Raw genomic sequence first — 15,768 nt, 5'->3', positions numbered from 1 at the left:
GACAGATATCATTGTCTGATCTTGTTACCTCTTAGACTTTTTGTCTTTTCCTTAAGGATATGATTTCTCTCTCATCACACTCAGTTTGGATCAATGCACAACATGGAAACAAAGTAAAGACTGACAGATTGCTTTCCATGGGGGGGGAGGGAAGTAAGACTGGGGGGAAATATGTAAAACTCAAATAATATATATATATATATATTTAGGTTTTTTTGTAAGGCAAATGCGGTTAAGTGGCTTGCCCAAGGCCACACAGCTAGGTAATTATTAGGTGTCTGAGACCAGATTTGAAAACAGGTACTCCTGACTCCAGGGCTGGTGCTTTATGTGCTGCGCCACCTAGCCGCCCCTCAAATAATATCTTTAATAAAAAAAATAAAAAAAATAAATGTAATAAAAATTGTCTAGTTTGTTTTTCGTGATGTTCTCCATCTCTTCTTTAGTCATAAATTGTTTCCCTTTCCATAGATCTCACAGGTAAACCACTCCTTGATCTTCTAGTTCGCTTATAATATTGTTTTTTATGCCTAAATCCTGTATCCATTTTGATCTTATCTTGGTATAGGGTGTGAGGTGTTGGTCTAATCCAAGTTTGGTCCATATTAACTTCCAATTTTCCCAACAGTTTTTATTGAAGAGAGAGTTTTTATCCCAATATCAAACAGCAGATTACTATAATCATTTCCTGCTATTGTACCTATTCTATTCCACTGGTCCACCACTCTATTTCTTAGCCAATACCAGATGGTTTTGATGACTGATGCTTTATAATATGGTAGGTTAGTCCTACCTTTTGTACTTTTTTTCATTGAATCCCTGGAAATTTTTGACTTTTTATTTCTCCATATGAAATTTACTTACAAGTTTTTCTAACTCATTAAAGTAATATTTTGGAATTTTGATTGGTAGGGCACTAAACAAGTAATTTAGTTTTGGTAGAATTGTCATTTTTATTATGTTAGCTCAGGCTAATGAAAAGTTGATTTTAGTTTTGGTAGAATTGTCATTTTTATTATGTTAGCTCAGGCTAATGAAAAGTTGATGTTTGCCCAGGTATTTAAATCTGATTTTATTTATGTGAGAAGTGTTTTATAATTGTTTTCAAATAGTTTCTGATTCTGTTTTGGCAAATAGACTCCCAGATATTTTATATTATCTGAGGTTACTTTGAATGGGATTTCTCTTTCTAGCTCTGCCTGCTGTATCTTGCTTATATAGAAAAGTTGAGGATTTATGAGGGGTTATTTTATATCCCGCAAATTTGCTACAGTTGTTGATTGTTTCCAGTAGTTTTTTGGATGATTTGTTGGGAGTGCTGCACTCTATGAGGAAGGCAAACTTGAAGTAGTTCAAAGGAACCATGACATCTGTAAGTTTAGAGTCCCCACCTCAGGTGTTCGTATGAACTATTTGTTTTGTGCCTGACCTATGTTAGAACATCTGGAGCTCGTATTGATCTGATCAGTCACAGAAGGACACACTGTCATTTGTCTCAAGCATACTAATGTCATTTTGATCTTCTTTGATAATGAAGGACAAATACCAACCAATTCGTTGGGGGAGTCCCTGGGCAAAGGGTTTGTTCCTTTTTCTGTCATGGGGTACCTGAGATTGACCATTGAAATCTGAGTTTTTATGAACATATCTAGTTGGTGTGCTCTATTGAGTCAACACTGATATGAACTTGAGCATGTGCAGGCATTGTTTCTTATGAGCTCATCACATGAAAATGGGGTGTATGAAGTATTCAAGGAGGATTAGTATTTTCAGGGTGAGAATTTGCTGAACGCTTTTTAGAACTGCTCATCTACCTTTGGTGTTAGTGAATTTTCAGATTTTCAAATAATTATAAAATGGAACTCAAAACTCATTTAATTAAACTCCTACATGAAAGGGCTCACTGCTGGTTAGTTGTCCTTCACACTCAAAGAGGACTAAAATGGTGTCAGTCTGTTTGAGTCAAGATACAATATGTCTGAATGTGGTTGATCAGATCACATGAGCTCAGAAGACTCAACCACAGGATGGTCACAGATAATCCACATGTATATTTGGAGTGGTGATGTCTTGAAATTTGTGCATCTTGTGTTTCTTGAGCTACTGCAATTTTGCTTTGCTCTTAGAGCATAGTACCAATGCCATGCTGGATGGCCCTTTTTCAGTCATGCAATGTATTCTTTTTTTTATTAAAGATTTTATTTATTTTGAGTTTTACAATTTTTCCCCTAATCTTACTTCCCTCTCCCCCCCCCCCAGAAAGCAATGTGTCAGTCTTTACATTGTTTCCATGTTGTACATTGATCCAAATTGAGTGTGATGAGAGAGAAATCATATCCTAATGTATTCTTTTTTTTTTTTAGTTTTTTTGCAAGGTAATGGAGTTAAGTGGCTTGCCCAAGGCCACACAGCTAGGTAATTATTAAGTGTCTGAGGACAGATTTGAACTCAGGTACTCCTGACTCCAGGGCAGGTGCTTTATCCACTGTGCCACCTAGCCACCCCTGAGAAATCATATCCTTAAGGAAGAAACATAAAGTATAAGAGATTACAAGATCAGACAATAAGAAACTCCAGATTTCTTTCTGTGGATACAGATGGCATTCTCCATTGCAGACAGCCCCAAATTATCCCTGATTGTTGCACTGATGGAATGAGCAAGTCCATCAAGGTTGATCATCGCCCCCATGTTGCTGTTAGGGTGTGCAATGTTTTTCCTGGTTCTGCTTGTCTCAGTCAGCATCAGTTCATGCAAATCCCCCCAGGCTTCCCCGAATTCCCATCCCTCCTGGTTTCTAATAGAACAATAGTGTTCCATGACACACATATACCACAGTTTGCTAAGCCACTTCCCCAATTGAAGGACATTTACTTGATTTCCAATTCTTTGCCACCACAAACAGGGCTGCTATGAATATTTTTGTACGAGTGATGTTTTTACCCTTTTTCATCATCTCTTTAGGGTATAGACCCAGTAGTGGTATTCATGCAATCTATTCTAAAGTTCTTCAAAAAGACTTTGAGAATGTCTTTGCAACACTTCTTTTGACCTCCATGTCAGTGCTTGCCTTGTGTGAATTCACTATAAAATAGTCTTTTAGGCAAACACAAATTTGCTATTCTAACAATGTGGCCAGTTCATCAGAGTTGCACATTACAGTAAAGTTTGAATACTTGGCAGATTAGCTCAAGAAAGGACCTCAGTGAACAATCCTAGGTAGTCTTGAGAATCTTTCCAAGATAATTCAAATGGAAGCAATTTCACTTCCTTCAGTTTGATAGGTAGTCTAATACCTCTTCTAGCCCATACTTTCCTTTGGAGCCTCCCATACACTGTTAGCTGTGGCAATGCCATTGTCAATTCTCATCATCTATGTGGAAAATCTGAAAATTCACTAACACCAAAGGTACTTGAGCAGTTCTAAAAAGCGTTCAGCAAATTCTCACCCTGAAAGTACTAATCCTCCTTGAATACTCCATACACCCCATTTTCATGTGATGAGCTGATAAGAAACAATGCCTGCACATGCTCAAGTTCATATCAGTGTTGACTCAATAGAGCACACCCACTAGACATGTACTTAAAAACTCAGATTTCAATGGTCAATCTCAGGTAAGTGGTCTCCATAGTATTCAAAATTTCTTCATTTTCTGTAATTGATGATTTCATATAAAGATGATGTGGTGATGACTGATGGAGAACTTGTGTTTTCTTGGGAATAACTGTTAGGCCAAGATTAGCAAAAATGGTAGAGAAGTGATCCATATTCTGTTGCATCTCAGTCTCAGGCTGTAATGAGTACACGATTATGTGAACCAAAAAGTCATGCACCAACTCTCCCTTGCCTTTTGAAGCCTTTTCAAGTTAAATAATTTATCATCAGTGAAGTAGCTGACCTTGATGCTGTTTTCATTATCATTAAAAGCATCAGAAAACAGTCATAATAAGCAATTATCTAAGTCTCTACTTGAAGGTCTCAGGGAAATCCATACTTTCTTAAAGCAGTTCATTCTAATTTTTGGCACCTGTAATTATTAAAGTCTTGTCTTGACAGCAAGTCTAAAATGATCTCTTTGTAGTTTCTATTAATTACTTTTAGCTGCTGGGCCCATAAGGAAAAGTCTAATACATCCTATATATACTGCGTCAAAATCAAATGAAATCATATCCTGAAAGGCTGCATTTTGGCTTAGAAATCCTCATTTTCTATGTTATTTTGTATTTTTACTTATTTTTAATTAAATTTACATTTCCCAATTATATTTTGATATGGTTCAGCTGAATTCAGGAGTTTTTTGGCTTTGCTTGAAACCCATGGGTCATGAGTTTGGCACATCTGTTCTATATGACAGGCCTTAAATTGCTTAAAAACATCTATTTTATATTCTGAAATAATACATTTTATACAATACATAATAATTTATTTTTCGGTCTCTTCTTACTAAGTTTTGTGGTAATATATAGAAAGACTGAAGTTTTGGGAGGTTTGTTTTATCTTGTTACTTTACTAAAGTAATTAACTGATTCAATTAATTTTAATTTTTTCAATTAATTTTTAGATGAATTTTTAAGTTTCTCCAAGGGAAAAAATCTTTCTCTTTAGTTTCTTCTATTTTGATTTATTTATTGTGACTTATTGCAATAGATAAATGCACAGGTTAACAGATTTCTAGAACTATATCAAATAGTAGTGGTGACAATGGAATCCCTACTTCATCCTTGATTTTATTGGAAAGATTTCTATTATAGATATTTCTGACTCTTGACTTTAGATATATCCTATTTACCATTATAAAGAATGGTCAGTTTTTTCTTTTTAATAAATGAATGTTGTATTTTGACACAAGATTTTTCAACCTATTTTAATATAAGCCTGTTATATTTATTATTTTAGTTATTAATATGATTTATTAGATGTATAACCTCCCTAATAATGAACTCTGCATTCTTGGTATAAATCTTGATTTATAGGGCATAAGATTAAAAGAAAAACCATATTTTTATATTTTGCTAATACTTTATTCAATATTTTTATATCAATAATTATTCAAGACAGTTTTGTTTGTTTTATCACTTTCTAATTTGAATTTTATTTTTTAGGTTTTTGCAAGGCAAATGGGGTTAAAGTGGCTTGCCCACCACACAGCTAGGTAATTATTAAGTGTTTGAGACCAGATTTGAACCCAGGTACTCCTGACTCCAGGGCTGGTGCTCTATCCACTGCGCCACCTAGCCGCCCCCTAATTTAAATATTAATACCATATTTGTTTCATAGAAGAAATTTGGTAAGATGTCTCATTTTTCTGCCAAACAATTTATGTGTTTCTTGAAATTATTCTTTGAAAAATATGATAAAATTTTCTTATAAATCTAACCAAAACTGAACATTTCCAACCCTTTGAGAGATTCTTTATGATTTAATTTCTTTTTCTGATGCTGGGATATTTAAATTCTGTATTTCTTTTACTGTTAACCTGTGCATTTTCATAAATATTCATTAATTTCTTTTATCAGTATTTTGGTAATATAATTGGACAAAATAGTTTTTAATAATTTTCTTTATAGTCCTTTCAACTATTGTAAATTCTCTCTTTTCATTCTGATAATTTGGTTTTCCTTTCTTTTTTTAAAGAATAAACTAACTAATGGTTATTATTTTTAACCTATCATATATTTTTAGAAGATTTCCTTTTTGCTCTTTCTTCTTTCTTCATCAAGAAATAGGTTAGAGAAAGAAATGAATGGAACTGATCCAAATAATCTACAGTTGAAGTATTCCAATTCTTCTTTGTCCTTCCTCTCTTTTGCCCAGTCCAGATTGGGCAAATCACTAGTTCTTACATTTACTTTCTCATTTTATAGCTTATCTTTTGTGATTAGCTCTATGAGGCTAAAGTTTGTTTTACTGTGATTAATCCCTCTCCAATTCTTCTCTTTCTTTAACATCTTCCACCCACCTTTTCTCTCTCTCCTGTCCAAACTGATTTCCTGAATTTTAATGTATTTCTACAACACATTTGCTATGTTCCTGTGAGTGTGTGTATTCAACCCTTCTTTATTTTTGGTCCAGGTAAGAGTCAGTTTTTAGAGATTTCCTCAAATCAACTTCCTTCATGTTTACATAGTCTTCTTCTAATGCACACCAAGAAGAAGCAAGTTGTTTCTCTTCTTCATTTATTACCTATATTCCTGTTCTCTTTATTTTTCTTCCCTCTTTCAAAAGCAACAAAATAGAATGAATTCACACCCAGGTCATACATTATCTTCTTTATTTCTTCTAAGACCCTTGAAGAAAGAAGGCTTCTGAAGACACATTTTCCCTCTTGTCTCCTCTGCATTTTTAAAGATTTTATTCAACGCTAGTCTTTTTCTTTAAAATCAGTATGCTCACTTTATTCTATCAAAACCAAATTTTCTCTTGACAGTATTATACTAAGCTTTTACTGATAAGTTATTGTCAATTGTAAGTCTTCTTTTGCTTTTTATATCATGTTCCAAGATTTTCCTCTCCTCTGTAATAGTTGCTATTTAGGTCTTGTGCAATTTAATTCTGGTTCTTTGGTATATGAACTCTTTCATTCTGACAACTTGGAGTATTTTTTCTTGATGACATCCCTGGATGTTTTCAATTTATTTTAGGAAATGACCAGTGAATTCTTTCTGTGTTCACTTTGCCTTCTGGTTTAATAGGTATGAACAGGTTTGTTTTTTCTCATGATTTATTCATATATGGGATACAAATGTTTTGGTTTGTCATGGTTTTATATGGTCAGTGATTTTTAAATTATCTTCTCTTAAACTGTTTCCAGGTCATTTGTTGTACCCAGTTATAGTGAAACTATATCTGGTAAATACACATGTTATTTGTCATTCTTTTGACATTGAATATTTTTTTTGTTATTTCACTAAATCACTGAGTTTTGTTTACCTCTTCTCTTTTTCAGTGAATCAGCTATTTGGATCACCTTTTTCACTTTCTGTCTCTTTTTTCCATTTTTCTCTTAACAATCTAATTTTATTTATAGATATCGAACTTCATTTCTTTCATCTGATTACTATTTTTTCGTGTTATGGTCTGTAAAGGGGCTATTAGGTGGCACAGGGGATAGAACCTTAGGTTTGGAATTGGAAAGATTCATCTTCCTGGGTTTAAATCTGGTCTTAATCACTTACTAGCTGTGTGAGCAAGTCATTTAAGCCTATTCATCTCAGTTCCTCATCTATAAAATGAGGTGGAGAAGGAAAAGGCACAAATCACTCCAATATCTTTGCCAAGAAAACACTAAGGAGGTTCATAGAGTTGGATGTGATAACTACACAATAACAAATAATTTGCAAATGATATATTTACTGTTTTTTTGTTAGCCATATTTATTTATTTGTTTGTTTGTTTGTTTGTTTTGTTTTTACTGATGGCAAATTTACAAGCCAAGACCAAAGTGGAGGGAGTATTGGTGCATAATCTTCTGTTTGTTGATGATTGTGCATTCAATGCAGCCTCTCAAGCTGAGATACAACTATGGATTGATTCTCTGCTGCTTGTGCTCATTTTACTCTAAACAATTAATACCAAGAAAACCCAGGTGTTCCATCAGCCAGCACCACACTATCCATATGTCTATCCATCAATTACAGTAAATGGAGAAGTTTTGCGGACTGTGGACAAGTTCACTTACCGTGCACATTGACAATGAGGTTGACACTTGCATTGCCAGAACTAGCTCAGTATTTAGGAGACTCCGAAAGAAAGTATGGGAGAGAAGAAGTATTAGACTATCAAAACGAAGGTCAACAGAGCCATTTTGCTGACTTCATGGCTATATACCTGTGAAATCTGGACAGTCTACCAGCGCCATCTCAGGAAACTGAATCACTTCCATTTAATTTGTTTTAAGGTTCTGAAAATTACCTGGCAGGAGAAGATACCAGACAATGGGGTCCTTTCTCCAGCTAAACTACCTAGTATTCCAACATTACTGCAGAGAGTGCAACTATGATGGGCTGGACACATTGTTAGAATGCCAGACATATGCTTGCCTATGGAGAACTAACACGGGGTAAATGCTCACAAGGGGGACAGAAGAAGAGATACCGAGACACCTTGAAGGTCTCTCTTAAGAACTTTAGAATTGATTGTACAGCTTGGGAGACACTGACACAGGACCATCCAGCATGGCATTCCCTCATCAGTGAGGGGGCCTATGAGGAAGGCAAAATTGAAGTAGCTCAAAGGAACCGTGATATCTTTTAAGTTTAGAGTACCCATCCCTGGTGTTCACCTGGACTATTTGTGCATTCTGAGCTTATGTTTTTCTGATCAGTCACAGTAGGACACCCTACAATTTTCTCAAACATAGTAATGTCTTTTTGGTCTTCTTCGATAAGGAAGGACAAGACCCAACCAACTAGTTTTGTTTCTCCATTTTGGCTTTCATAATGGTATTAAGACCATTTTTATAACAAAGAAGAATCCAGTGAGAGTTGCATTTTGCTATTTTTGCAGTTTATGTAACATTGAAATTAATTTTTCATTGAATACTTGATAGGTTCCACTTACTTATTTATTTATTTTTTGCGAGGCCAATGGGATTAAGTGGCTTGGCCAAGGCCACACAGCTAGGTAGTTATTAAGTGTCTGAGATCAAATTTGAACTCAGGTACTCCTGAGTCCAGGGCCAGTGCTCTATCCACCGTGCCACCTAGCTGCCCCTTAGGCTCCACTTATTAATCCATCTGTGCTATTTTTTTTTCTTCTTCAGGAGTTCATTTATGATATGTTTAATACATTTTTAAGAATCTGAGATTAGGTTATTTAAATTCTCTGTTTCTTACAGTTAATCTGGTCATTTTATATTTTTGTAAATATTCAACCATTCCACTTAAGTTGTCATTTTCCTTTATATATGGTTAGACAAAATATTTTCTCATATTTTCCTTTATTTTTCCTTCATAATATATTTTATTCCAGCCCCTTATTTTAGTTCTGTGTGAATCTTGATGTTTCAGGGATTTTTTTCTTCTTGTAAACAGCATATTGTTGAATTATGCTTCCTAATTTGTTTTGCTATTCTCTTCAGTTTTATGGGTGAGTTTATTCCATTCACAGTCACAGTCATGATAATTGTGCATTTTCCTCCATTCTATTCTCTTACAATTTACCCTCTCCTTTGATTATTGAATTCCTCTTCACAAAGAGGAAGTTGAGGGGCAGCTAGGTGGCACGGTGGATAGAGTACCGGCCCTGGAGTCAGGAGTACCTGAGTTCAAATTTGGCCTCATACACTTAATAATAACCTAGCTGTGTGGCCTTGGGCAAGCCACTTAACCCCTTTTGCCTTGCAAAAATCTAAAAAACAAAACAAAACAAAAGAAACCAAAGAGGAAGTTGGTGAAAGAGGAGTGTGCATAGCACTAGTTACTTGATGCAACCTACTTCTGCTCTCCCTCCTTTCTTCCCTTTGTCCAGATACAGATTACAGATTCTCCTTTACATTCCATTCTTCAAAATTAGGATTTGTTTTGCTTATAACTAATCCCTCCATGGAGGGAGGAAACTGAGAGAGCTATCTCACTCCATTTCTTCCACCCCTAATAAATCTTTTATTCATGCTTTTTAAAAATTCTATATTTTTGAATGCTTTTGTGAATTATTATTTATTTGTTTTTTAATATTACTATAATTGCTTTATTCATACACTAGACTTTGATTCAGGAAGATCTGCTATTCCACTCAGGCATTTTGTGCTCACTCTTTGTACCCCATGTCCTAAATGCTTTCCCTCTCATTCTTTGACTCTTAGCAGCCCAAAATTCTGCTGAAATTCCATCACCTCCAGGAGATTTTCCCTAACTCCTCCCATTTGTTTTATTTTCTGTCTACTCCATAGTCATTTTGTGTTGATTTACATATGTTATCTCTCCCACAGGAATATAAGCTCCTCAGAGTTCAATACACAACCTAACATATAACAAGTGCCTAATAAATTCTTTTTAACTAATTGATTGCAGTTACATAGATTAAAACTAAGACAAATAACTAACAGTTATCAGAAGATTTAAGCTTAATGAAGAAAGCATTTCTAACAATTAGACTTTTTCAAGAATTAAATGAACTTCCTCACAAAATTAGAATATTCTTTTCTCTAGAAGCATTCAAGGATACCAAACACCAAAAACATGCAGTGGCTAACCTATAAAGTTATATCTAACTCTATGGTTCATAATTATATGATTCTGTCACCTGAAGAGCCTTTTTTTTTTTAAGGCAGTGGGGTTAAGTGGCTTGTGCAAGGTTACACAGCTAGGCAATTATTAAGTATCTGAGGCTGAATTTGAACTCAGGTCTTCCTGACTCCAGGGCTGGAGCTCTATCCACTGTGCCACCTAGCTGCTCCCTAAAGATCCTTTCTTAAAAGTAGATTTGGCCTGGGCATTGAGGAGAGGAGAGAGAGAGAGAGAGAGAGCATGAATACTTGAAAATACTGGGAAAAGTGACATCTAGGTGACTCAGTGGATAGAGCACTAGCCTTGGAGTCAGGAGGACCTGAGTTCAAATCCATATTCAGTCACTTGATACTTACTACCTGTGTGCTTTTGGACAAGTCACTTAACCCCATTGCCTTGCAAAAACAAAGACAAAAACAAAACAAAAAATAAAAAAAAAAAGAAAATAGTAGGGAAAGTCAGAGGGACTTCTCCAAGAGCAACAAGAAGACAAAGAGAAGCTTGATCTAACATATTATCTATTTGATAATTATGTCTTAGGTCAAATCTAATGCCAAATTGAATTTTGGGCAAGGTTCATGTCTTTATTCTCTTAGAATTATAGAATTATAGAATTTAGTCCTAAAAAGGACTCAAGAGGCTACTCCCTTACTTTACTTTGTAGAAAGGGAAATTGAACTCCAGAACAGTATATGAATCTAGGAAGGACCATGCATAGGTCATACAAAAAAAGGGCTAGTTTATTTTTTAAAGTTAGTCAACCAACAAACATTCATTAAATTTTTATTATGTCTTCCATTTCTGATGTTTGTACTTTGTTCTTGGAGAAGACCATGACATCAGGGAGGTGAAGGCAGGACAAGCAAGTGAATTTGAATTTGAATGATGGGGTGTGGGGGGGGAGGCAGGGTGCTGTGCTAAGTCACCAGTCTCACTTTCTCCTCTAGAGCCATCTGGGTCCAGTGGTGAGATATGGATCAGGACGACTGGAGATGGCTCTGGATGGGAGGCAGCCAGGGTTGATGACTTGCCCTGCTAGTAAGTATTAGGTGATTGAGATCACATTTGAACCCCTGACTCCAGAGCTGGTGCTCTATCCACAGTGGTACCACCACTGCAAAAAACACCAAGTATACAAAAAAAGTAAAAAAAAAAAAAGTTCCTTCATTTACTCTTATTTCTTTGTTGAGTTGAATATATTTCTTTGTTTTGTGTTGGTTTTTGCAAGGCAATGGGGTTAAGTGACTTGTTTAATGTCATACAGCTAGGTAATTTTTTTTTTAAATGTCTGAGGCCAGATTTGAACTTAGGTCCTCCTAACTCCAGGGCTGGTGCTCTATCCACTGCACCACTTAGCTGCCCCAAGTTGAATATATTTCTACAACATACTCTTTGTATGTATTTATTTTGCCATTCTTTGACTGGTTCAAAAGAGAGATTATAATGATATCCAGGATCTTTCCTTTTTCCTTTTTATTTATATAGTTCTGGGCACCCAGTTTATATGAAATAGCAAATTTCCTTCTTTCTTTTCCAGATATTTTCCCCTCCTTTTTGTTTGTTCTTTTAAGATTATTAAAATATAGTCAAATTCATTTTAGAATCTTTGTATTATTTAACTTTTTTATGACTTTTAAAGACATTAAAGTTCTTATGACCAAGTTGTATGTTAACCTGAGGTAGATGTTGTCAAGTGGTTCTCTTACTCTGGATTTGTCTCATGGTTGTCTCTGACTCTGGTTCCTTATTGTGGGTATTTTCATTTATTTATTTATTTATTTTTGGCTAACTTTCATTAGGTCTTAAATTTTACATTGAAACTTTGCCTTAGGCCTAGGTTCTGTGCTCCTCTAGAAGGAATATTGAAATTTTTTTGGTCTTGATTGGCATTTTCTGGGCTTTGCTGATGCTTTTTAATGAGTATCAAGAGGTATTTTTTTCCCCCAAAGATCTATCTCAGGACAATTCTGGTTAGGAAACTGAAAACTTTAAATTTACTCTTAGTAGTTTTATCTAGGACAAAGCTTGATTGCTGACCTACTGATTTGAACTTTTCATGCTTCTAACCCATCTATAGACTTGTCTCGGGTTGGAGCTCTAATAGACTGCTTCTGGATCCAGTTCTTGTCTGGAAGACCCAGTGGGTTCAGAGGGATAAAAATGCAGGTACCCTTGGTCTGAGTTTCTTGCCCTTGTTACTCAGCTGTTAGGCCTAACCTTGGTCTATGGGCTGAATCCACAATTCTGATTTAGGGCTAGAGCAACACAGACATTGATCACTTTTATTCCTTCTCCTTGCTAGGACATAGCTTCAGACTCAGTTCATGGTAGACTCAGTTCATGGTAGATGGTGAATGCCACTCATATTTTCCCTTGATCCATAGTTGCAAGCCTCCATGAGATTTAGTTCAGGAATCAGAGAAACACAGTTGCAAGCTGGCTTTTGTTTCTGCTCTTATCAGGGCACACGGCTTCAGTACAATCCACTCGTGCTAATTTGGAACCCTATTTCTTGCCTTCGTACATAGTTCCACAAGCTTCCACCAAGTTCCCGTGCTGGAATTCTATACATGACCCTTGTTGGATGCATTCCCAAATATCTCTATTTCTAGATATATATGATGATTAAGGCTGAGAAAAATTCCTTATTCTGGTTTCACCTTGGATTCCTTAATCATTACTTGGTTTGGAATTCTTTTATCTTTTTTGGAATAGTTGTGGAAGATAGCTAGGTTTTACTGCGTCCTTCTACTCTGCCATCTTTATCAATCTCATTTTTTCTCCTTTAAATTTTTTTCTTCCTAAGATTTATTAAAAAAAAATCTTTGGGGGGCAGTTAGGGGGCATAGTAGATAGAACACCAACCCTGGAGTCGCGAGGACCTGAGTTCAAATCCAACCTCAGACACAATAATTCCCTAGCTGTGTGGCCTTGGGCAAGCCACTTAACCCCATTGTCTTAAATAAATAAAATTTGAAAAAAATAGGAATGAAAAAAATCTTTATTTTTTTATCTCTTATTGTCTTTGCTCAGCCTTTTGAAAAACAAAAACAAAAACTCTCTGAAGATCTTTTTTTTTAGTTGTGTAATTATTTTCATTTGGATTTACCTCTTTGACTTCTCTTAATTCAGTGCTACTTGTGTTTGTTATTTTCTTCTGTTTGCTCATGTTTGGAGCCTCAGTCTTGATTCGGGGTTTTGTGTTTGGGTCATTCTGAAACCTTGGAAGGATTGGGTAGGACTTGTTTGACCCTGTCTCCTTTGTAGTTTGGATGCTATAGTTGCTGCCAGTCTAGATGATATGGCTATTAGGGACCCCACTGTCTCAATCCCTGTTCTCTCTCGACCCTAGTCTCCCACCACTATGGCTTTAGACTTATGCTAATTCTTTCTCTGCATTATTTCTTTTTTTCTTTTTTTTCTTTTTACAAGGCAGTGGGGTTAAGTGACTTGCCCCAGGTCACATAACTAGGTAATTATTAAGTGCCTGAGGTCGCATTTGAATTCAGGTCCTCCTGACTCCAGCACCAGTGCTCTATCCACTGTGCCACCTAGCTGCCCCCCTTCTCTGCATTATTTCTTAATCAGAAGTTGGTTTTGTCCTCTGTTGAGTATTCTCTAAAAATTCTGAATGGTATGTTGGAAATTGTTTAGGCCTTTTACCCAGACCTCTGCAACACTGATACTGAGGCTGTCAGATTGGTCCTGCCTCTTTATGGTTTCCAACATGATTGCATTGCCTGAGCCTTGGACACATAATGGGGTATTTTTATCTTCCATTTGTGTTCTGATAAAACAGGGTTGGCATCTGGTTTCTAGAATCTGATCACTGGATCTAGTACTGGTTTACAGCAATCCCTAAATGGCTGATAAGTCTACTGAAGGGAGCTTGTGTTTGCTCCACTTCCTTCTCCACCTCTGCTAGGTTTTAGTCAGTTTGCTGGGAATTTCTTGTTTTCCCAGTGTGCTCTTTCCTGTCTTCTCGCCCTGTTCTTGTTTACCTTAGCACTGACTTAGCTAATTTGATCTTTCAACCTCTTCTGTCCATTTTTGGGCAATTGTGGGCTGGATGGAAACTTAATTTTTGTTTCCTTTTAGCTTCCTTTAGCATTGGTCTTTCTGGAGTCATATTCAGATATTTGCTGGTGGCAGAACTATCTCTATAAATGTTCACAACACTATCTTAACCAGAAAGAAATCATGAGTATAAAAACTTCAAAGTGATACCTGAGCATCTTGAATTTGGTATTCAATCTGTCATTTTAAGGATTTGCTGTTTGTTTTTTCAATTTATTGGGAAATTTTTCTATATGGTCTTCTGAACTATAGTAATATTTTTGTCATCATAGAATCTAAAATCTTGTTCTAGACATGTAATGAATTTCCTGTGCTCATTTTTTTCTTAGTATTTTTTTGTTTTGGTGAGGCAATGTGGTTAAATGACTATCCCAAGGTCATACAGCTAGTCTCAAATGTCTGAGGCTGGATTTGACCTCAGGTCCACCTGATTTCATGGCCAATGTTCTATCCACTGCTCCATTTAGCTACCCCCTTGTCATTTTGTTTCCAACAATTTGTTCTTTGATTAAATAATGACTTCTTATTACAATTACTTTATATTTCCCATTGATCACAGATTATCGAGTTTCATTATCTTCTAAGGCTAAAACTTTAGTTACATTCAGTTCCATATTTCATCTCTTGATATTTCTGCTAATTTTCTTCATTCCTTTTACATATTCCTTATTCATGTCCTGTGTAATTTGTTTTTTATTTCAGGTAATTCCATTGGTATTGAAGGAATACTTTTTCTTCTGGCCTTTTTTTGCAACTGCTTTCCATTATATTGGAACTTCTAAAAATCATTTTTTTTTAGAAGGCAATTAAGTGATTTGCTCAAGGTCACACATCTAAATGAGTATTAAGAGTCTGAGGTCAGATTTAAATTCAGGTCCTCCTGACTCAGTGCTCTATCTACCATGTCACCAAAGTCCCTAAGTATTTTTATTTCTAAACATTTTGAATGTTCTTTATTCTTTTTTTTAACTCCCCTTTCCTCATGTTTTTTTTAATGTGTAAATACTGTGATTTTAAGCCCTCCTTCAACCTCTTGTTCTAACTTCCCAGAAACCTAAAAGCTCTTATTTTAAAAACTATAGTAAATTTAGTAGAATGCATTTTGAAGAATTTACCTTAGTCCCTTAGAAAACTGGCACATATTTACCCATCCTGAGGCACCTTGCTTAAAGCTTTTTTTTTTTTTAAGTCTAACACTTTTTGTTTTGAAAAATCATCTAAATAATTCCTCATAGATTCTTTCACTTCACAGATTATACTTGGGATGTACTACTCTAGAAAACAACTTCATATCAAATTCTTCAACAAGGGGGGACAGCACTGATTGGCTGGTTCTAGTCCTTCATTATCAAAGAAGACCAAAACGACATCACTATGTTTGAGACAAATTACAATGTATCTGACTGTGGCTGATGAGACCAATATGAGATTGGAATGCTTTACCATAAGTTGGGCACCAATAGTCC

Source organism: Macrotis lagotis, chromosome X (assembly GCF_037893015.1).
Source record: "Macrotis lagotis isolate mMagLag1 chromosome X, bilby.v1.9.chrom.fasta, whole genome shotgun sequence".
Lineage (NCBI taxonomy): Eukaryota > Metazoa > Chordata > Mammalia > Peramelemorphia > Peramelidae > Macrotis > Macrotis lagotis.
This window is presented reverse-complemented; position numbering follows the sequence as displayed.